Source organism: Arachis ipaensis, chromosome B07 (assembly GCF_000816755.2).
Source record: "Arachis ipaensis cultivar K30076 chromosome B07, Araip1.1, whole genome shotgun sequence".
Lineage (NCBI taxonomy): Eukaryota > Viridiplantae > Streptophyta > Magnoliopsida > Fabales > Fabaceae > Arachis > Arachis ipaensis.
The window spans coordinates 72,689,424-72,698,462 of NC_029791.2; the positions used below are offsets into that span (position 1 = coordinate 72,689,424).

At 36.3% G+C, this 9,039-nt stretch overlaps 1 long non-coding RNA gene across 1 annotated transcript; it reads left to right on the forward strand.

The window, feature by feature from the left end:
- On the forward strand, positions 866-2,935 carry LOC110264245. Its single transcript, XR_002350017.1, has 3 exons — positions 866-1,127; positions 1,229-1,497; positions 2,529-2,935. It is a non-coding gene; the product is annotated as an uncharacterized LOC110264245 (long non-coding RNA).

Here is a 9,039-nt window from a genome sequence, read left to right on the forward strand (position 1 = left end):
GGATTTGTCTGATGTTAGGTTTATTTGCCTACAAATTCTTACACTGTAGAAGGAGAAAAGATGTATATCATGTTATAGGGTATTGTTTCTCAAGATTCCCTTGCTGAATAAATGTGTCATCATTTAAATAAAGTTAGTAGTACAAACAAAGTGAGGGTATATATGTTGTTGTTCTTGCAGGTGATAGCTGTAGTAGTAGCAATTGGTGTTGAAATACATGCAATTTTTCATCTTTCTTGCGACTTCCTTCGCCTCCTTCGTGTAAGCCCTCAAAAGTACAAGCCACACCTTGGTTCAGGAGAAACAGGATTAAGCTTCCTAAACCACTCAACAATCTAACTAGCTTCAGTGCATTTTGGTACTCACATCATCTCTTTGTCATTGTCTATGCCTCGTTGATTGTTCATGGAATCAAACTTTTCTTTACCAAAGAGTGGTACGAGAAAACGGTTAGTAACTTCAATCCCTTTTCCTTTGTATAAATTGCACTGACACTTTTCTCAGGTTAAAGTTAAATTATATACAACACTATTTTTTTAATGTTTGCATTGACTTTGTTAGTGTTGTGTTTATAAAAGAAATTAATACCACAGCTTACAATCTATAGAAATATTAAGTATTATATAACTTTAAATTGCACTAGAAATTCATTAAAAATTTAAAATATACTATTGCAAATATCAAAACAGAGAAGTATTGTGTGTATTATTAAGATGATGAGAGGGACTGATTTCACTTGTATTTAGGAAATTAGATCAAATCCATAAGAAAAATTTGACATAGACCAAAATCATAAATAGCTAACTCTAGAAGTGACTAGAAATTTATTTGAAAAGAAAAAAAAAACTCCATATTACTCATGTTAATGCTCTTATTGCATGGACCAAGTCATTCTACAAGAGGTGATAGCAACTTAGCAAGTACCTAAGCCAAATGCTAAGCTTGAAACTGAAGCCTACATATGAAGATAGTGCTGTTAGGAAGTGCTATACAAATACCAAGTACTTCATACAGGACAACTGGCAAAGAACTTGGGTTATGGCACTGTGGATTTGTCTGATGTTAGGTTTATTTGCCTACAAATTCTTACACTGTAGAAGGAGAAAAGATGTATATCATGTTATAGGGTATTGTTTCTCAAGATTCCCTTGCTGAATAAATGTGTCATCATTTAAATAAAGTTAGTAGTACAAACAAAGTGAGGGTATATATGTTGTTGTTCTTGCAGGTGATAGCCGTAGCAGTAGCAATTGGTGTTGAAATACATGCAATTTTTCATCTTTCTTGCGACTTCCTTCGCCTCCTTCGTGTAAGCCCTCAAAAGTACAAGCCACACCTTGGTTCAGGAGAAACAGGATTAAGCTTCCTAAACCACTCAACAATCTAACTAGCTTCAGTGCATTTTGGTACTCACATCATCTCTTTGTCATTGTCTATGCCTCGTTGATTGTTCATGGAATCAAACTTTTCTTTACCAAAGAGTGGTACGAGAAAACGGTTAGTAACTTCAATTCCTTTTCCTTTGTATAAATTGCACTGACACTTTCCTGAGGTTAAAGTTAAATTATATACAACACTATTTTTTTAATGTTTGCATTGACTTTGTTAGTGTTGTGTTTATAAAAGAAATTAATACCACAGCTTACAATCTATAGAAATATTAAGTATTATATAACTTTAAATTGCACTAGAAATTCATTAAAAATTTAAAATATACTATTGCAAATATCAAAACAGAGAAGTATTGTGTGTATTATTGTCTAATGTCAAGACTAGAGAGAAGCCATCGCAATTTACCCTTTTCCTATTTAGAATAAATTATCATTTTTAATCATAAAAGATCTAAGTGCTGACAATTTTATGCAGTGTGGACAAACCTTACCTGAATTGCTTTGAAACTTGTTTTATTTACTGCTCTTACTCTGATGGAAAGTAACTTTGAAATTCTGCTTCTTTATGTTGTGACGTCAATGTAAATAAGTTGCCACTGGTCATGTCTAGTTTGTATCAATCAGATGCATCTTGATCTGGTTTTCTGCAATTATCGCCAAAATTTTAATTAATTAGATTGATTCATTCTATTTGAATGTTCTCGTGGATGATAGTATCCTTAAATCATCCTTTTACTAGTTGGAGTTTTTGATAAATGTTGGTTTCAATGTAACCTTAGTGGCTCATGAAATGACAAGGAAAGAGATTAACTAATTTATTAAGATTTAAGGATGGCACTTGTTTATTACTTGTCAGTTAATGATAAAAAGGTCAATGTACTATAGACAAAGCACTACTTATAGATGCTATTATAATGCATATCATTTTGTTGGCATAATGGTTCATACTAAAGTGACTTTGAGGATTATTTCCTCTAATATGCTGTCTTATTGCTCATGACATGGAATATGATGAATCAGGAATCCACTATAAGTTCTGGCGTGGATTGTTCTTTGGTTTATTTTATTGTGATTTATGGACTTATCATGTATGATCATGCTATCACTTCATAGTTTGATGGGTTTCTTATTGTGCAGGGGTCTGATTTAGATAGTTTATTAGAGTAGAATAATGTAACATCTTCAGCCAAAACAATTGTTGGCTCAACACCTCTGAAGCAGAATCAGAAGCATGAAGGTAGTGCAAGAAGGTAGTGCAAGGATTATTAGAAGCACACTCTCAAACAAGGAAATGCGCAAAAGTCAGTCAGCCAGGCCTCAATCGGAGCAGGCAATACCAACATCTGATCTACAAAAGGAAAGACAAGAACCTACATGTGCAATTGATTTTGAAGAAATTTATTTTTAGAGAAATAAATTTTATTTTTAGAGAAATAATTTGTATTATTCCCAAATAGAAGATCTTATGGCTGCTAATTTATTATGGCAACCGAAATTTTGTTTTAGGATAATTTTTATTATTTAAAGAATATTGGATTGTATTATTATGTATTATTTTTATTTTATAATATTTTACTAATTTAATTAAAATGATAGGATTATATATATATACATATATACAGAAAAGAAAAAAAAAACAATGAGGGACCTAAGGCTACACTTATATATAGTAGCTATAGTATACAAAAAAAAAAAGAGGGACCTAAGGCTACGCTTATAAAAAGTAGCTATGGTATACAATATGGCTACGCTTTACAAGTGATGTAGTAGCGTTGAAAAGCGTAGCCTATTCTGGAAGAATGAAAGCTGAAAAGCGTAGCCTTTGGTCTTAGACAGCATCACTTGAAAAGCGTAGCCTATTCCCAAATGCCAAAAGCGTAGCCCTTGGTGCAGAAAAGCGTAGCCTTTGAGAATAGGCAACGGGCGAATAGGAATCACCCCAAAAAGCGTAGCTGTAGCCCAAAAAGCGTAGCCGTAGCCTAAGGCATCATTTTTTTTCACTTTTGGCTACACTTTTCAATTGTACCTAAATGGGTGTTTTTCTTGTAGTGTTGGGCCATCAAATCTCGAGCAAAATATGAAATATTATATATTTCTGGAAAGACCAGGATGTCTACTTTCCATCACAATTGAGAGCGCACCAATTGGGCTTCTGTAGCTCCATAAAATCCACTTTGAGTGTAGGAGGGTCAGAATCCAACAGCATCTGCAGTCCTTTTTCAGCCTCTGAATCAGATTTTTGCTCAAGTCCCTCAATTTTAGCCAGAAAATACCTGAAATCACAGAAAAACACACAAACTCATAGTAATGTCCAGAAATGAAATTTTTGGATAAAAACTAATAAAAATATAATAAAAAGTAACTAAAACATACTAAAAACTATGTAAAAATAATGCCAAAAAGGGTATAAATTATCCGCTCGTCACAACACCAAACTTAAATTGTTGCTTGTCCCCAAGCAACTAAAAACAAAATAGGATAAAGAGAAGAGAAAATACAATAAATTCCAATCTTATCAATGAACTTAGTTTCAATTAGTTGAGCGGGCTAGTAGCCTTTTTGCTTCTGAACAGTTTTGGCATCTCACTTTATCCTTTGAAGTTCGGAATGATTGGCATCCATAGGAACTCATAATTCAGATAGTGTTATTGATTCTCTTAGTTCAATATGTTGATTCTTGAACACAGCTACTTTATGAGTCTTGGCCGTGACCCTAAGCATTTTGTTTTCCAGTATTACCACCGGATACATAAATGCCACAAACACATAACTGGGTGAACCTTTTCAGATTATGACTCAGCTTTGCTAGAGTCCCCAATTAGAGGTGCCCAGATCTCTTAAGCACACTCTTTTTTGCTTTGGACCATGACTTTAACCGCTTAGTCTCAAGCTCTTCACTTGACACCTTCACGCCACAAGCACATGGTTAGGGACAGCTTGATTTAGCCGCTTAGGCCAGGATTTTATTCCTGTGGGCCCTCCTATCCATTAATGCTCAAAACCTTGGATCCTTTTTACCCTTGCCTTTTAGTTTAAAGGGCTATTGGCTTTTTCTGCTTGCTTTTTCTTTTTCTTTCTTTTTCTTTTTTTCTTTATTTTTTTTGCCATTTTTTTCTTTTTTTTATTTCTCTTTTTTTTTCGCAAGCATTGTGTTCACTGCTTTTTCTTGCTTCAAGAATCAATTTTATGATTTTTCGGATTATCAATAACATTTCTCCTTTTTCATTATTCTTTCAAGAGCCAATAATTTTAACATTTATAAACAACAAATTCAAAAATATGCCTATTCAAGCATTCATTCAGAAAACAAAAAGTATTGCCACCACATCAAAATAATTAAACTAATTTCAAGATAGAATTCGAAATCATGTACTTCTTGTTCTTTTGCAAATAAAAACATTTTTCATTTAAGAAAGGTGATGGATTCATAGGACATTCTTAGCTTTAAGACATAGACACTAGACACTAATGATCATGTAATAAAGACACAAACATAGACAAAACATAAAGCATAAATTTTGAAAAAAACAGAAAAATAAGAACAGGGAAATTAAAGAACGGGTTCACCTTAGTGATGGCGGCTAGTTCTTCCTCTTGAAGATCTTATGGAGTGCTTGAGCTCCTTTATCTCTCTTTCTTGCCTTTGTTGTTCCTCCCTCATGACTCTTGGTGCTCCATCCTTAGTTGCCCCATGTTGGAACTCAATTCTCCTAAGGAGGTGTTGATTTGCTCCCAATAGTTTTGTGGAGGAAAGTGCATCCCTTGAGGTACCTCAGGGATTTTCTTGATGAGGAATTTCCTCATGCTCTTGTTGAGGTCCATGAGTAGGCTCTCTTGTTTGCTCCATCCTCTTCTTAGTGATGGGCTTGTCCTCATCAATGAGGATGTCTTCCTCTATGACAATTCTAGCTGAATTGCATAGGGTACAGATAAGATGAGGGAAGGCTAACCTTGCCAAAGTAGAGGGCTTGTCCGCCACCTTGTAGAGTTCTAGAGGTATGATCTCATGAACTTCTACTTCCTCTCCATTCATGATGTTATGGATCATGATAGCCCGATCTATTGTAACTTCAGACCGGTTTCTAGTAGGAATGATAGAGCGTTGGATGAACTCCAACCATCCCCTAGCCACGGGTTTGAGGTCAAGCCTTCTTAGTTGAACCGGCTTGCCTGTTGAGTCTCTCTTCCATTGAGCTCCTTTCACACAAATGTCCATGAGGACTTGGTCCAACCTTTGATCAAAGTTGACCCTTCTAGTGAAAGGATGAGGATCTCCTCTCATCATTGGCAAGTTAAATGCCAACCTTACATTTTCTAGACTGAAATCCAAGTAATTCCCCCGAACCATTGTGAGCCAATTCTTTGGGTTTGGGTTCATACTTTGGTCATGGTTCCTAGTGATCCAAGCATTAGCATAGAACTCTTGAACCATTAAGATTTCGACCTGTTGAATGGGGTTAGTGAGAGCTTCCCACCCTCTTCTTCGAATCTCACGTCGGATCTCCGGATATTCACCCTTTTTGAGCTTTAAGGGGGCCTCAGAGATCAACTTTTTCTTGGCCACAACTTCGTGTTATGGAAAGGTATGAAGAGGAGAGAAGAAGAGGTGGGGATCTTGTGGGGTCCACAGATCTTTAGGTGTCAAGGAATTCTGCTCTCTGCACCATTTTGGTGTTAAAACGCCCTCTGTGTGCTAATTCTGGCATTAAACGCCAGTTCTGCTACCTTTCCTGGCGTTAAACGCCAGTTTGCTGCCCCTTTTTGGCGTTTAATGCCAGCTAGACACCCTTTTCTGGTGTTAAACGCCAGTTTGTCTGTCTGGCGTTTAACGCTAGCCAGACGCCAGACACCCTTTTCTGGCGTTAAACACCCAGAGTGCTGCCCATTTTGGCGTTTAACGCCCAGAATGCTGCCAGGCTGGGCGTTAAACGCCCATTTTGCTATCCTTAAACGCCAGTAAGCCTGTCCTCCAGGGTGTGCTATTTTTTATGCTGTTTTTGATTTTGCTTTAATTCTGCAGTTGTTTTTATGACTTCACATGATCATCAACCTAAAGAAAATATAAAATGACAATGGAATATACATATAATTAAATAACATTGGGTTGCCTCCCAATAAGCGCTTCTTTAATGTCAATAGCTTGACAATGAGCTCTTAGAGAGCTTCACAGAGACTCAGAGCTTGAAGGTGGCCTCCCAACACCAAACTTAGAAGTTGAGTGTTGGGGCTCTATTTGACTCTGTACTGAGAGAAGCTTTTCTTGCTTCCTCTCCATGGGCTCTATTTGACTCTGTACTGAGAGAAGCTTTTCTTGCTTCCTCTCCATGGTTACAGAAGAAGATCCTTGAGCCTTAAACACAAGGTAGTCCTTATTCAATTGAAGGACTAACTCTCCTCTGTCCACATCAATCATAGCTCTTGGTGTGGCTAGGAAGGGTCTTCCAAGGATGATAGATTCATCTTCATCTTTCCTAGTGTCTAGGATTATGAAATCAGTAGGGATGTAAAAGCCTTCAACCTTCACTAAGACATCCTCTACAAGTCCGTAAGCCTTTTTCCTTGAATTATCTGCCATCTCTAGTGAGATTCTTGCAGCTTGTACCTCAAAGATCCCTAGTTTCTCCATTAAAGAGAGTGGCATGAGGTTTATACTTTAACCAAGGTCACACAGAGCCTTCTTAAAGGTCATGGTGCCTATAATGCAAGGTATTAAGAACTTTTTGGGATCCGGTTTCTTCTGAGGTAATTTTTGTTGAACCAAGGTATTCAGTTCATTAATGAGCAATGGAGGTTCATCCTCCCAAGTTTCATTACCAAATAACTTGGCATTCAGCTTCATGATTGCTCCTAGATACTGAGTAACTTACTCTTCAACAATCTTCATCCTCTTCAGAGGAAGAATAATCATCAGAGCTCATGAATGGCAACAGTAAGTTCAGTGGAACCTCTATGGTCTCTATGTGAGCCTCAGATTCCTTTGGTTCCTCATTAAGGAACTCTTTAGTGGCCAGTGAACGTCCATTGAGGTCTTCCTCACTGGAATTCACTGCCTTTCCCTCCTCTACAGGTTCGGCCATGTTGAACGTGTTTATGGCCTTGCACTCTTCTTTTGGATTCTCTTCTATATTGCTTGGGAGTGTACTAGGAGGGATTTCAGTAATTCTTTTACTTATTTGACCCACTTGTGCCTCCAAATTTCTGATGGAGGACCTTGTTTCAGTCATGAAACTGTGAGTGGTCTTGGATAGATCAGAGACTATGGTTGCTAAGTCAGAGAGGCTCTGCTTAGAATTCTCTGTCTGTTGCTCAGAAGATGATGGAAAAGGCTTGCTATTGCCAAACCTATTTCTCCCACCATTATTATTATTATTGAAGCCTTGATTAAGCTTCTATTGATCATTCCAAAATTTGGCCAAGAAAGCATCGACCAACTTTTCCCAAGAGTTCAGGCTTTCTTTAGGTTGTGAGTCCAACCATATCCTAGCTCTGTCTCTTACAGCAAAGGGGAAAAGCATAAGTCTGTAGACCTCAGGATTAACCCCATTGGTCTTAACAGTGTCACAAATTTACAAGAATTCAGTTAAGAACTGATAAGGATCTTCCAATGGAAGTCCAAGAAACTTACAATTCTGCTGCATTAGAGAAACTAATTGAGGCTTAAGCTCAAAGTTGTTTGCTCCAATTGCAGGAATTGAGATGCTTTTTCCATAGAAGTCAGAAGTTGGTGCAGTAAAGTCACCAAGCATCTTCCTTGCATCTCCACCATTGTTGTTATTTTTGGCTGCCATGTCTTCTTTTTTGAAAATTTCTGTAAGGTCCTCTCCAGAGTTTTGTGCTTTAGCTTCTCTTAGCTTTCTCTTCAGAGTCTTTCAGGTTCAGGATCAGCTTCAACAAGAATGTTCTTATCCTTGTTCCTGCTCATATGAAAAAGAAGAGAGCAGAAAAGAAGAGAAATCCTCTATATCACAGTATAGAGATTCCTTTATGTGAGTAGAAGAATAGATGAATAGAATGAAAAAGGGAGAAGAAGAAGAATTCGAACACAGAGAGAGGGAGAGGGTTCGAATTATAAGAAAAAGAGAAGTGTTAGTAAATAAATAAAATAATTAGAAATTTATTTTTATTAAATTTTTTTGTATTTTTTGAAAATTATTTTGGAAAAAGAAAATAAAGAAATTCAAAATTTTTAATAGAATTCATATAATTCATATAATGTTAGTCTAAAGCTCCAGTCCAAAAGATTTTAGACATGGCCAAATGGCCAGCCAAGCTTTAGCATAGAATTATAATTGAGAATCCCAAAGCTGATGCAATGTTATTCTAAAGCTTCAGTCTAACAAAGTTAAACATGGCCAGATGGCCAGCCAAGCTTTAGGATAACAAATACATATAATAATACAATGAATATGATAAGTTAAAGCTTCGGTCCAAAATATTAGACATGGTTTAATAGCCAACCAAGCTTTAACATACCATCATGAAGCTCGAAGATGGAATTCATTCTTAAAAAATTTTGATGGATTTTTCGAAAATTAAATATTTTATTAAAAATTTTTTTTCGAAAATAAAAAAAATAAAAAGTTTAAACATAAAATAAAATTACCTAATCTAAGCAAAAAGATGAACCGTCAGTTGTCCAAACTTGAAC